Source organism: Pelobates fuscus, chromosome 2 (assembly GCF_036172605.1).
Source record: "Pelobates fuscus isolate aPelFus1 chromosome 2, aPelFus1.pri, whole genome shotgun sequence".
NCBI classification, from domain to species: Eukaryota; Metazoa; Chordata; class Amphibia; order Anura; family Pelobatidae; genus Pelobates; species Pelobates fuscus.
The window spans coordinates 82,987,996-83,002,865 of record NC_086318.1 but is presented as its reverse complement, the minus strand read 5'-3'; positions in this window follow the sequence as shown (position 1 = coordinate 83,002,865).

Sequence of the window (14,870 nt, the reverse complement as noted above, 5' to 3'; positions counted from 1 at the left end):
GACACGCACATTTCCTGACAGGCACACACACATTCACAGACACACACATTCACTCACCGACACATACTGACTGACACACGCAGACAGACACATACACATTCACTCATAGACACACACATTTACTGACAGACACACACATTGACTCACAGACACCCTGAGACTGACACACTCACACACATTCACTCACAGACACACACACACACTCACAGACACCCTGATACTGACACACTCACACACATTGACTAATACAAATTATATGTAATTTCATTTTAATCCACCCAGCCTCCCTACCTTTAGGAGCGCTGGAGTGGATTCTTTCCTGGGGTCCAGTGGGGCCTGGTGCCGGTTGCTGTCCATGCTTCTGTTGCTGGGCGGGCAGGCATGAAGGCACAGGTGGGCGAGCCGGTGGTCAGTCAGCCAATGCGGGGCAGTGATGCCGGGAGCCGGAATGATGTCCTCGCCGCCCGCACTGTTAGCAGCTTGAATCTCTTTCCCGGACACACAGCCAACCATCCACCTAAAAAAATAAATTTTGATTTATCAGTTAAGGCAACCTTATTCCATTGCTCCATGGTCCAGTTCTGAAGCTCACATCCCCATTGAAGCACTTTCAGCAGTGGACTGGACAATGGGCTACACAGCCCGATACACAGCAAACTGTGATACGTGGTGTGTTCTGACGCCTTTTTATTATGGTCAGCATTGTTTTCCAGCAATTTGAGCTATAATAGCTTTCTGTCTGATCAGAGCAGATGGACTAGCCTTTGCTCCAAGTGTGCCTCAATGAGCCATGGGTGCACATGACCCTGATGCCACTTATGGGTCCCCCATGAAAGAGGCTAACATGGCATCTGCCCATCTGCCAGGGCGCTTAGGGGAGCCCTGAAAGTGCCACCCAAGGCAAATGCCTTGTTAGCCTCATTAACCCCTTAAGGACCAAACTTCTAGAATAAAAGGGAATCATGGCATGTCACACATGTCATGTGTCCTTAAGGGGTTAAAGATACAGCACTGGTTTTACTTCTCCTCCTCCTTTTTTTTCTTTTTGGTTACTTCTTCTAATTTGGTTTGTGAACCAAATGGTGGGAATATGCTCCTATCATTGAACTGCAAAATATATACATAACATTTATGTTATGTATACATTTTGCAGTACACTGATTGGCCCATTTTTGTACCATTTTGGATCATCCAAACTGTTTTCTTGAATGCTTTTTCATTAAGGAAATTCAGAAAAGACAAATTGCCATGTGGCTGAAATTCTGCCGTCACAAAGTGCTTTTCTTTTTCGGGCAAAATATTTTGGCTGAATCAAAGGTTTTCACAGTGCGGAGGTTAAAGGGAATCTCCAGTGCCAGGAAAACGATCCGTTTTCCTGGCACTGGAGGGTCCCTCTCCCTCCCACCCACCAATCCCCAGTTACTGAAGGGGTGAAAACCCCTTCAGTCACTTACCTCAGGCAGCGGCGATGTCCCTCGCCGCTGTCTCCTCCTCCGCGGCACTCCTCCTCTGCATTGCGTCGTCCGGTGGGCGAGACTAATGCGCATGCGAGGCAATGCCGCGCATGCGCATTAGGTCTGTGGGGATATTTATGGGATAATAATAGTAAAGAGATGAGAAATTGCCCACGATTTTCAATTCTCAGATCCCAAAGATCGTTATCGTTATAAGTGAAAGGTAAACCATATAATTAAATCACAAATTGTTATAAAATAGATAATTTTTATTTCTTAACAATTTAAATAATAATAATGAGTAACATGCATGATAATAATCAATGAAATTTGAGTATAACATGAATATGCAATACAATATGGCAATAATCAATGAATATTCAGTATAAAACAATATATATGCAATACAAACTAGCAATACGTTTCCTGGTTAATGCAGCATTGAATCTACAAGCTCTCAAGACAATTTACGCCTTTCTCTTCACAGAGAAGGAATGTGAACGTTTCACAGGGAGACAGAGCGTAGAGCAATAAAAACTTAGCTGGCAGAGTAACCCTTTCAATGCTGGCTAGACCTCTTCTAGGGATTTAAGATCTACTCTTGTGTGATTTTAAATAAAATAACGTTTAAACAGTCATAGTCTTTAATCATTTCCTTGCATCCAATGAGAAATCTTACTATGTTCCATAAGCTAATATTTAATTAATTTGTCTAACAGATATTTTATCCTATTTTAGAGCAATTCATACAGCTGGATAAATGTCACAATATACTAACTTGTGATATTAATCACATAAATACAAAATCATCGTTTTTACCTGCAGAGTAAAAAGTGTAATCATGTATTTCTTATTAATAAGATTTCTAAATATGAAATCTAAACGTGCTTTTATCCAGTCATATATCATGCTATTAATTTTAATTAATTTTAATTAATTAATGGAAGCCAGTAAATTACCAGTTAAGTAGATATTTTCTCATCAGATGTTCTCAGGTAGCTAAGTGTCATGGGTCTCTTTCTCTGCATGGAGTGTAAGAGTTTCTTGGTTACTCTGATCGCTCGATTCTCCCTCCTCAATCTTTGAATGTTGAATCCCCAGAGTGTTGTAATGTTTTTTTCTCCTTCCTTTGTCTTAACTTTTTAAAGGGAAAATTCCTTAGGTGATAGCCAATCACAAATGTGGGGTGTGGTTATTTTCTAGGTAACCATTTTAGTATTTGGACGCAAGATGGCAGTCTTGTCCCACTAAACATACCTATCCAGGAAAGAGTTAACTTTTCCTGGTGGCTATTTTTGACGTCATTTTCGTTATCTATATGGTGGCTATAACTTTATATTTTCTGTCAGATCAAGAGGATTTCTTCAGACTATGTGTCTCCATATTCTGTAGTAATTCCTAATATGACAGCTTGTAATTCTACAAATGACCCCGAAATATAATGGGATCTTGTGCATATAGAAAGTAAAATTTAATTATTTAATCTCCTCTGTCACCTATGTCTGGGAATAGAATTTATTATATTTCATTAGTACCTAGACAGTCTCTTATCACTTGGTTTGTTTATACAAGACATTCTTAGCCCTGGGAAAGCGGTTAGTTTTAGAGAAATCTTGTGTCTCTTTGTTAACTTGAGAATAACAAAATGGAGTCTGGTCTGTTCAACAATGACTTCAGAATATACACTTTGTATTTCTATCATAGCACAAAATGTCTGCCGATATAAATACCCTGACAGGTCTCCCCATAGGAAAGCATTGAAAACGATTTTCAATGCTTTCCTATGGGGAAATGAGCGACGCTGGAGGTCCTCACACAGTGTGAGGACGTCCAGCGACGCTCTAGCACAGGTTTCCTGTGCTATGAAGGAGGAAGTGATCTCTAGTGACTGTCTAGTAGATAGCCACTAGAGGTGGAGTTAACCCTGCAAGGTAATTATTGCAGTTTATAAAAAACTGCAATAATTACACTTGCAGGGTTAGGAGTAGTGGGAGTTGGCACCCAGACCACTCCAATGGGCAGAAGTGGTCTGGGTGCCTGGAGTGTCCCTTAAAGTAGCAAGTGTATTCACAGTTATGTTTTTTTTTCTAACAAAATAGGAAACATTTTCACATGATATTTGTTGCACTTTATGCATACTACAGAAGTTAATACTACATTCGAACTTGTAGATCTTGAGTCAGAGAATCCATCCTTAAGCTAAAAGACTCATCACCAGTGTTGCTGAAAAACATTTGGGTCACAATATGTAACATTTATAAAAAAAAGACTACATTACGATGTATCATAACACATTTATATCTCATTCACATTGGTTGTTGTTTCCAATGCCCTATAAAAAAAAAACAAAAAAAAAACTGAATCAATGCAGTATCACAAAAGGATATTTTTCACTAAATCAAACAGTGTTGTAGAACTGACAGGGAAATTGCAAATTGTACCTTAAAAAGACAGCTTTTATTCTGATTTGAAAGTTCCTTTTCATTTCTCCACAATTCATAATTTAGTAAATAATGAATAACATCATTATTTCCTTTGTTATACATCAAATCAGTGGAAATAATGGCTATTATTGGACCTGATCGTCTCAAAAGACCCCCTAATGCCTTTTTATCAGACCAAAAAATTGCTGTTTCATAAGATTGTGTTAACATACATCACAGTTTTTTCCTATGTCTGAGTACCTTTCCTATTGCTTTTTCATTTTCGTTTTTGTTTTTATATCCCCAGACTATCACATCGGATGTAACGAAATTGAACAATTTATTTTTTTTAATGTACCTTAAAGGCACTGATTGCTGATATATCGTATTGCTGAATTATTCAATAAAACTTTGAAAAACTAATTGTGTTAACAGTGCATCACTGGCTACTAGACTTGTGCATTCATTTGTGGCTGAATTGTAATTCATCCAAATTTAGGTCGATCAGCAGGCCATCAAATTTCCATAACTCTGAAATATATTTGGAGATTTCTTTCAGTCCAAACTGCAATTCGTCCAAATCTGAGGAAATCAGGTAAACGTTTTAATTCCCAAATTCTGAGCTGAAATATACCTAAATCACGAACCAATGGAAAAACATGCAATGGTAGTGCATATTTATTTCTGCTTGTGATTCTGCATTCCGCCCATGTCGCCAGAAAAAAAGAGATGGTTGATGAGAGAAAAAGATGATTGCTGGCTAAAGGACAGTCACGGAATGTTGATTTTATTTACCGATCATGTGAAAAGTGAGCAATACAAAAATAGCTATATTTATAATTTCTATCATTAATAAATATATAATATACAAATACGTGTTTCTTTACTGCTCTTCTTCTTGTTCTCTCTCTTGGTTAATTTTTCTTACATGGTCTGTGAACGAAATGTCGGGAAAATGCGCCTATCTGTGTAAGGCAAAATATATAAAAGTGGTCAGCCAATCACAGCCACCTGAGCAGCACAGGGGGGGGACTGCTGAGGACTCTCATTTAGAAAATCATAAAAAAAAAAAAATCATTAAAAAAAAAGTTTAACACTGAATGAAGGTGCCAGTGAACTCCAGATACTATAACCACTTAAATGAAATGATGTGGCAACAATCTCTCGAAAGTTAAGTGACTAAAGGCTCTTGATACTGTTCTCTTCAAGCGACTCCTATTTACTCTTATAGGGGAAACAGTACACATGTGAACACATGGAAATGGGGCAGTACTTCTTGGCACTTGCATTGATTTGGATATATTTGATTAAAGTGGCACAGCACCCCCCTGTGAAAAATTATAAAGTCGTTATGAAAGAATTTCACTGATCTTCCACCCCAGTATATTACCTCCACCTGACACTTCTAAACACTGGGCAGAGCTACTACTGTTTAGAAGTGTCAAACCCCCAGTTGTCACTAGAACGTCCCATTTAAGTCACCTCCTGGTTCAAGTAGTGGTTGCTAAAAGAGGATCATAGCCCTGATATTTGATGTAGGTGAGATACATGCAATTTTTCATCAATGTATTTTTAACGCAGTGTCTTTCTAATATATGCTGGTAAAATCCTGTAATATTCCCTTTTGCTGATTGCCTGTAATACAATGCTTTTGATAATGCAGTGTCATGTGTCTTCATTTGCTCCAGTAACTAAGGGGCTGCTGCGTTGATATATAAGATTACACACAGCAATATTTTTAGAAGCATGTTAAACCCTCTTTCTGCTCTGTCAACTTATGTGATTAGCTAGGAGCCAAAGGACACATTCAGAGAGAGCATCAAATGGAACATTTTATTTTATTTTTTTAAAATTGTGGTTTATGTTTAAATAGATATTAATTATGTTTTATTAGATACAGATAGATATTTACTTTTGTATGTTATTATCAGGGCCGTCTATAATATGATTAGGACCCTGGGCAATGCATTTTCTTGGGCCCCCTGGGCCCTGCCCTTCCCATCCCTCCCCCCCAATTATGCCCAATGCGCAATCACACTGACGTACTGGCACATACAGACACAGACAGACATTAAAACATTTACAGATACATACTGACACACAAATATATACTGGCAGACATACTGACACACACACAGACACACATACACACACAGACACATACACTGACAGATATACTGACACACACACAAACACATACACTGACAGATATACTGACACACACAGACACATACACTGACATATGTATTGACACACACACACACAGGCATACTGACATACACACAGACACACTGACACACACACAGGCATACTGACATACACATAGACAGACGTACTGGCACATACACACAGACAGACATTAAAACATTCACAGATACATACTGACACACACATACACTAACACACAAATATATACTGGCAGACATTCTGACACACACACAGACATACATACATACACACACAGGCACATACACTGACAGATATACTGACACACACACAAACACATACACTGACAGATATACTGACACACACAGACATACACTGACAGACGTATTGACACACTGGCACACACACACAGGCATACTGACATACACATAGACAGACGTACTAGCACATACACATAGACAGACATTAAAACATTCACAAATCAAGCTGACGGCCCAGGTGCGAAACACCACAACCACCTTTCAAAAAGTATGGGCGCCATGGGAGCAGTTCGACATATGATGCCCACTTACCAGGAGGGACAAACACAACAAAACTGACCAGACGATTTTGCCTTCCAGGGGACGAGCAGGCGGCAGAGACCTGAAACCGGACAAGGAAACGCTAGCACACGACAACAAAGGGTAATATAAAACAGAGCTCAGCTCACACATACAAACAACCACTATGAAACAAATATCACTTGTACTTATGTTATGATGTTTTTTCCTTTCTTTCTATATATGTTATGATATACTTGTTTATAGAAACAAAAAACAGACAGTTACAACATAACCACGGAGCTTCTGCGTAAGCCAAGAAAAGAATCACTGCCGCAATGTAACTGTTGACGCAAAAATAAAGAATTCACAGATATATACTGACACACACATAGACTGACACACAAATATATACTGGCAGACATACTGACACACACACAGAGACATACATACACACACAGACACATACACTGACAGATATACTGACACACACAGACACATACACACTGACAGATATACTGACACACACAGACACATACACTGACAGATATACTGACACACACACTGACAGACGTATTGACACACAGACATTCTGACACACACACACAGGCACACTGACACACACACACAGGCATACTGACATACATAGACAGACATACTGACACACACAGGCCTTCTGACATACACACACACATACATACACAGACAGACATACTGACACACACACAGGCCTACTGACACACACAGACATACTTACACACAAGCATACATTTAGCCACCCTCCAGGTTTTTACCTTTTTCTGGAGGGTGGTTTCCCTGGTCCAGTGGCAGGATGAGGCAGATGGGAGTTCTCCTCTGGAACTCCCCTCTTCCTGGCATTCTGCTCCCGTGCGGCTGTGATCTCCGTCGGGAGGAAGTGACGTCACTTCCTCCCAGCAGGTACAATAAGGGGCCCGGTCGCGCTGTTTAAGCGTCACAGCGCCCGACCGGGCCCCTGCTCACACATGCTTACCGGGTGGCCCTTAGTGCATGGGCCACCCGGGGGGCTTCCTTAGTGTGCGGGCTGGTGCGGCTCTGTGCAGCCACACCGCCCGGTCCATGGGGGCAGCGCAAATCGCAGGGCCCACGGGGCAGCTGCTCTGGGGCCCCCCGCATTAAGGACGGCACCTGTTTATTATATAGAACATTGTGACGGTACCAACCCCACCACTGGGCATTGGAGAAGCCCGGTTGCTCGCCTGCTCCCTCTGGACTATGGCCCCATGTTGAAACGCTTGATTTTCCCCTGCAAAGACCCGAAAGCCGGGTCATTCGGTACTTTCCCTATTTGAACAGTGATACCCCAGATAGCTATGCCATGGAGCCCATTTGTACAACGTAAGACTATGGCAATTGAACTGTGTGTATGTGATCTGAGCTCCATTCAGTAATAATGTGCGCTCAGATCTAAGCTATCTGGGGAAATGTTGAATGTACCTATTTTAGGCAATAGCTGCACAGTTATATATATTTATGTATTTTATTGTCTTTTGCTACCATGTGGCTAATGGAGTTTTGCCTCTGTCCTTGGAGATAATTGGATTACTTCCCAATTATCTCCAGGATAGAAGACTCTGTGGAACCGGTTTTGGACAGAAAAGTCATGCTTTATTTGGTCACAAAGGACTTTGATCTAACTTTTGACCCACTGGACCAATTTGTATGATTTTGACGTATGTTTGTATTTGGAGTATGCTGATTCTGAAAATGTTTATGTGAATGTGATGCATACTTTTAAAGTTATGAATATTGTGTAAAACTGTGTATTTTCCTGCCTGTGATAATTACATTAACCCATTGTGTAAGGTAATTGTTTCACAGGCAGAGGGGAGGATTTTGTGTGGGAGTGTCTGAGTGTATTGTACGTGTTTATTGGTTGTTTTACAAAACCCTGTGGGTGGTACTAATGTGTAAGAATGTGTATATAAGAACAATAAACCCACAGCTCTGGCTGTTCTGCTTGACCCTCAAACAAAGTGTTGTCTCTTTCTTGGGGGGAATTGGATTGTATGCTGTTTCAGACCGAGTGCTAGGAGTGTAAACTGTTCGTATGGTTTTTCCTATTCGGCTGTTTACAGCATTCATATGTTTGAGAGCATTCAAATGCTTCTCCGGTTCGGTGGATTGGTGTCTACAGTAGCTGCCTGTATATAGAGAAGGCGAATATCTCCTAAACGGCTGTTAACCCCTTTTATGCCTGGGGGTGCCGTAATTATATATATATATATAGTATGCCCCATTTTAAGAAATGTGTTGGGTGTACATATATACTTTGGAACGTAATACAAATATCACAATCTCCCTAAAACTCTTGCATATTTTCTTACTTAAAGGAACCCTATCTTGCTCCCAAGGTTTTCTAACCCTTATTGTAGAAAAATTTATTTGGAAGCGTGTAGTTAATTTATGCAATATTTAGGAAGGTGGATTCTGCTGCTACACCCATTTCCCCATCTAGTAATTCAGTCTTTGGGTAAGAATTCGGTATACTTATACAACGTATTATTCAAAGTATTCTTAGCTTACTTAAGCAGGAACCAATTTGCCAAAAAGTGTTTCTTAGCTATTAAAAAAAGTTTGAATGTATTCAGCATTGGAAAGAAACAACTTCTTGATATAATGAATAATGAAAAATAATGGAACAACTAGCAAAGAAAAAGGGAAAAAAAATATAATGGAGAAAGTAATTAGTTGAAATGGTTGTGTGAACAAGGAGCAGCAGGGTGCATAAAGGAACACTAGGTGGTAGCATCAGAGTAAAATAATGAGCATAAGCAACATTGCGTATGTGAAATGTGCTTCAAGAGCACACACACACTTAAAGGACCACTCTAGGCACCCAGACCACTTCAGCTTAATGAAGTGGTATGGGTGCCAGGTCCAGCTAGGGTTAACTAATTTTTTTATAAACATAGCAGTTTCAGAGAAACTGCTATGTTTATCAATTAGTTAAGCATTCCCCTTTTTCCTCTAGTGGCTGTCTCACTGACAGCCGCTAGAGGCGCTTGCGTGATTCTCACTGTGAAAATCACAGTGAGAGCACGCAAGCGTCCATAGGAAAGCATTATGAATGCTTTCCTATGTGACCGGCTGAATGCGCGCGCAGCTCTTGCCGCGCGTGCGCATTCAGCCGACGGGGAGGAACGGAGGCGGAGAGGAGGAGGAGAGCTCCCCGCCCAGCGCTGGAAAAAGGTAAGTTTTAACCCTTTTCCCCTTTCGAGAGCCGGGCGGGAGGGGGTCCCTGAGGGTGGGGGCACCCTCAGGGCACTCTAGTGCCAGGAAAACGAGTATGCTTTCCTGGCACTAGAGTGGTCCTTTAAATACTATCTCGGGAATTGGGTAGGCAAATACCGAAAATTCTTACAGATTAATAAACCAGGAAAATAAACAGGGATAAGGATATTGATCTAAGCTATGCATTTAGTGAATATGTTTACAGAAAAAAAAAAAAACTGCGTCATGAAATCTTGGTTTTAGGAATTAGCTCTCTCCTATGAGTTGTGTTTCATGAGCAGGGCTTAGACACAGCAAGCTTATACAATGGCTTCACCTACAATGTCAATATCTCCCTATTGGCAGTATAACTGCTGGTGCTGTTTGTAGTTAGAGCCGGTGCAAGTATTTTTGACACCCTCGGCAAAAATCGACTTTCTCGCCCCCTTCGACAATTAAAAGGACACATCAATCACCATCATAATGAACTTATAGCGTTTGTATAGGTTAGGGTAAATGAGGTCCCATCTCGTCATGGTCTACCTAAGTGTTTTGCAATGCGCATAAAACAAACCCTCACCTCCTTTGGTAGCCATCGTCAGAGATTTCAATTAGTGGAAACTGTGCAACTGCCAGGTTTGGCAAGATTAATTACAAAGAAAAAAAAAATGAACAGCAAACAAAACAAAAACTCTAATGGGGCTATTGCTAAAGGTATAGATGCTGCACCACTACAGACTACTTTACCACATATGCTATAAAGCCAGGATCTCCATGGATATGGAAAATAAACGGCATTCAAAAAAAACGTATACATATTACAGGCAAGGGAATTAACATATCTGCACCTGCCTTGCAAAGACTTCTCATTGAGCTGCATTGGAATGCCTGTGATTGGACAGACATGGAAAGGCTCAGCGGGATTTGCAATGACTGCAGACAAGAGTTCTGCAGCTTGTGCAGGGTTTTCTTAGATATAACCCAATGAAACAGTGCATAATTAAATATAGACATTTTCATTGGAGTTATATCTACTAAACAGTGATTTATTTATATCTACTAAACAGTAAATAACAGCAGGTAAACAGTTAATACATTGTAGATATGAAGTAGTGCTGATTGGGGTCCCTCTCTTCGTGCCAGAGCTGAGCACTTACAGTTATGTGCACACAGGGAGAGGGTAAACATCTTCCGATCCTGCCATGGCCGGATTGAGAAAAAAATTCAGTCTGGGCATTTTTCAAGCACAGCCACTGGCGTACATACCGCGGTCGCAGGGGTCGCAGCTGTCGCAGCTGCGACTGGGCCCGGCCCACCAGGGGGCCCGGCCGCCCTGCCAGCTGGGTATGTATGACAGTTTGCCAGCCTCTTCTCCTGGGGGGCCCAGCAGCTGGCCACCTCAGGGCCCCATTGAGCGCTCTCTGCCCAGCTCCCTTGTGTGCAGTGATGCCGGAGCCGGAATATGACATCACTCCGGCTCTGGCATCAGTAAGCAGCGCGCAAGGGAGCTGAACAGGAGGATCAGTGCTCCCTCGCCCTTTGCAGGACCGGTCACCCCCAGCCCGACTGGACCCCAGGGAAATCTGGAATCCCCTCAGCACTCTCAAAGGTAGGAAGGCTAGGGGATTAAATAAAAAAAAATATGAGTGTGTATGTCTGTTAGTGTGTGTGTGTGTGTGTTACTGAGTGTGTTAGCTGTGTGTTACTTTGTGTGTGTCTGTTATTGAGTGTGTGTCTGCTAGTGAGTATCAGTGAGTGTGTTAGTTTTTGTGTGTGTGTTACTTTGTGTGTTAGTTTGTGTGTGTGTGTTATTGAGTGTGTGCTAGTTTGTGTGTGTGTCATTGAGTGTCTGCTAGTGAGTGTCAGTGTGTGTGTGTGTTAGTTTGTGTGTCAGTGAGTTTGTGTGTGTCAGTGAGTGTGTGTGTCTATTACTGAGTCTGTTTGGTGCCTGTTAGTGAGTGTGTATTTATGTCTGTCACTGAGTGTGTGTCTGTCAGTAAGTGTCTGTTAGCTAGTGTATATACTCCTGTTTGTGAGAGTGTGTGTGGTTAAAATCCCTTCAGCACTTACCTTTCTCCAGCGCCGGGCTCTCTTGCACCGGCCCTGGCTGCATTATAATATGTAAGTGTAGAAGCCATATCTGCTACTGTGGTATTTGTGCTTCCCCTCCAATGCAGGGCAGGGCCGGTGCTACCATAAGGCGGCCCAGGTGGCCGCCTTAGGGCGCACCGGCCCTGGGGGCGCAAAATCAGGCTGACCGGAAGGAGGGAAGCGCACTGCGCTCCCCTCCAACCAACGACCTATTGTAGCGTGGCCAAGCGCCCGGTTCTGCGGGCGCGCGAGGGAGCACTCTCCCATGTGTGCTTCCTCTTCAGCACCCTCACGCGCTGCATACTGATACCGGAGCCGGAAGATGACGTCATCTTCCGGCGCCGGCATCCCTACGCTGTGCGCGAGGGAGCTGAAGAGGAAGCACACATGGGAGAGTGCTCCCTCGCGCGCGCGTGCCCGCCCGCCCGCCAGCCTGCCAGCCTACCCGCCCGCCCACCCAGGAGCCCAGCAGCACCACTGGACCCCAGGGAATCCCTTCAGCACTCCAAAAAGGTAAGGAGGCTGGGGGATTAAATAAAAAAAAAACATGTGTTAGTGTGAGTGTTAGTGTGTGTGTCTGCTAGTGAGTGTCAGTGAGTGTGTCTGCTAGTGAGTGTCAGTGTGTGTGTCTGCTAGTGAGTGTCAGTGTGTGTGTCTGCTAGTGAGTGTCAGTGAGTGTGTCTGCTAGTGAGTGTCAGTGTGTGTGTCTGCTAGTGAGTGTCAGTGTGTGTGTCTGCTAGTGAGTGTCAGTGAGTGTGTCTGCTAGTGAGTGTCAGTGAGTGTCATTGTTTGTGTCTGCTAGTGAGTGTCAGTGAGTGTGTCTGCTAGTGAGTGTCAGTGTGTGTGTCTGCTAGTGAGTGTCAGTGAGTGTGTCTGCTAGTGAGTGTCATTGTGTGTGTCTGCTAGTGAGTGTCAGTGAGTGTGTCTGCTAGTGAGTGTCAGTGTGTGTGTCTGCTAGTGAGTGTCAGTGAGGGTCAATGAGTGTCTGCTAGTGAGTGTCAGTGAGTGTGTCTGCTAGTGTCAGTGAGTGTGTCTGCTAGTGTCAGTGAGTGTGTCTGCTAGTGAGTGTCAGTGTGTGTCTGCTAGTGAGTGTCAGTGAGTCTGTCTGCTAGTGAGTGTCAGTGAGTGTGTTACTGTGTGTCTCTTACTGAGCGTGTTTGTGTATGTATTAGTGAGTCTGTTTGATGTCTGTTAGTGAGTGTGTGTTTGTCAGTGAGAGCGTAAGTGAGTGTGTATGTATGTCTGTCGCTGAATGTGTGTCAGTAAATGTGTGTCTGTTAGCTGGTGTGTATGCATCTGTTCGTGAGAGTGTGTGTGTGTGTCTTCAGCACTTACCTTTCTCTAGCGCCAGACTCCCTTGGCGCTGGGGATCCCTCCGCCTCTCAGCTCCGAATGCTCTTGCCGCGCACGCATTCAAACCGCCCATAGGAAAGCATTACTCAATGCTTTCCTATGGACGTTCAGTGTTTTAGAATAGTGGAAGCTCCTCTAGTGGCTGTCAGTGAGACATCCACTAGAGGCTGGATTAACCCTCGGTGAAACATAGCAGTTTCTATGAAACTGCTATGTTTTCAGCTGCAGGGTTAAAACTAGAGGGACCTGACACCCAGACCACTTCATTGAGCTGATGTGATCTGGGTGTCTGTTAAGTGTGTGTGCATCTGCATGCACTGGCGTACATACCGCGGTCGCAGGGGTCACAGCCCTGCAACCCATGCGACCAGGTGCCTGCCGCCATGTGTTGCGGGCACGGATCAATTTGCGCACTGGGGCCCCATGGGTCATGTGTACGCCACTGCACCTACCCTGGTGTCTGCCGCAGGCTGTGTGGAGGGGGCGAGGATATGAATGACATCATATCCCTGCTCCCTGTGTACCAGACAGCGCGGCTGGCACCCTGTGATGGGGCTGGGCTGCAGGACAGGACTCCAAGGAGCTAGACAGCATGCATCCAGGGGACAAGATTGAACTGATGTAAGTATGTAATTGTGTATGTATGTATCTGTATGTATGTATGTATGTATGTAGGTCTCTGTATGCCTGCATGTCTTTGTATGTATGTTTCTGTATACCTGTATGTCTCTGTACAAAATGTATGTGTCTGTATGTTTCTGTATGCCTGTATGTCTCTGTATGTACAAATGCATGTGTCCGTATGCCTGTATGTCTCTGTATGTACAAATGTATGTGTCTGTATGTCTTTGTACGTATGTGTCTGTATGCCTGTATGTCTCTGTATACCTGTATGTGTCTGTATGACGGTATGTCTCTGTATGCCTGTATGTATGTATGTGTCTGTATGCCTGGATGTCTCTGTATGTATGTCTATGTATGTATGTATGTATGTATGTGTCTGTATGACGGTATGCCTCCGTATGTATGTATTTATATGCCTGTATGTCTCTGTCTATGTCTGTATGTTTCTGTATGATTATTTCTGTGTTTGTATGAATCTTATTTTAAACGAGGGTGGGGGGCACCAAAATGCATCTTCGCCTGTGTAACTAAAAATCCTAGCACCGGTCCTGATGCAGGGTGTCATATTTACACATTACCACATTCAGAGGCGGCTCTCTAATTAGGCGATTTAGGCGGCCGCCTAAGGCCTCGCGCTGATGGGGGCCTCGCGGCCGCCTAAATTGCCTTAGGGCAGTGTGACAAATCGGGTCCTTGGTCGGAGACCGAGGACCCGACACAGGAGGGGGCCCGGCGGCTTGCCCTTTATGCCGCCGGGTGCGAGGCCCCTGCCCGGGAGAGAGCCAGCCTGTCTACAGCTACGCCGAGCGCAGAGCTGCAGACTGAGGGGGTCTCTCGATCTCACCAAATCAGAGCGTTGCCACGGGTTACCATGGCAACGCTCTGACTGGCTGAGATCGCAAGACTAAACGGAGCTGCACACTGTAAAGGGAGCCCACCGGACCACCAGGGATACAGTTAATCCTAAG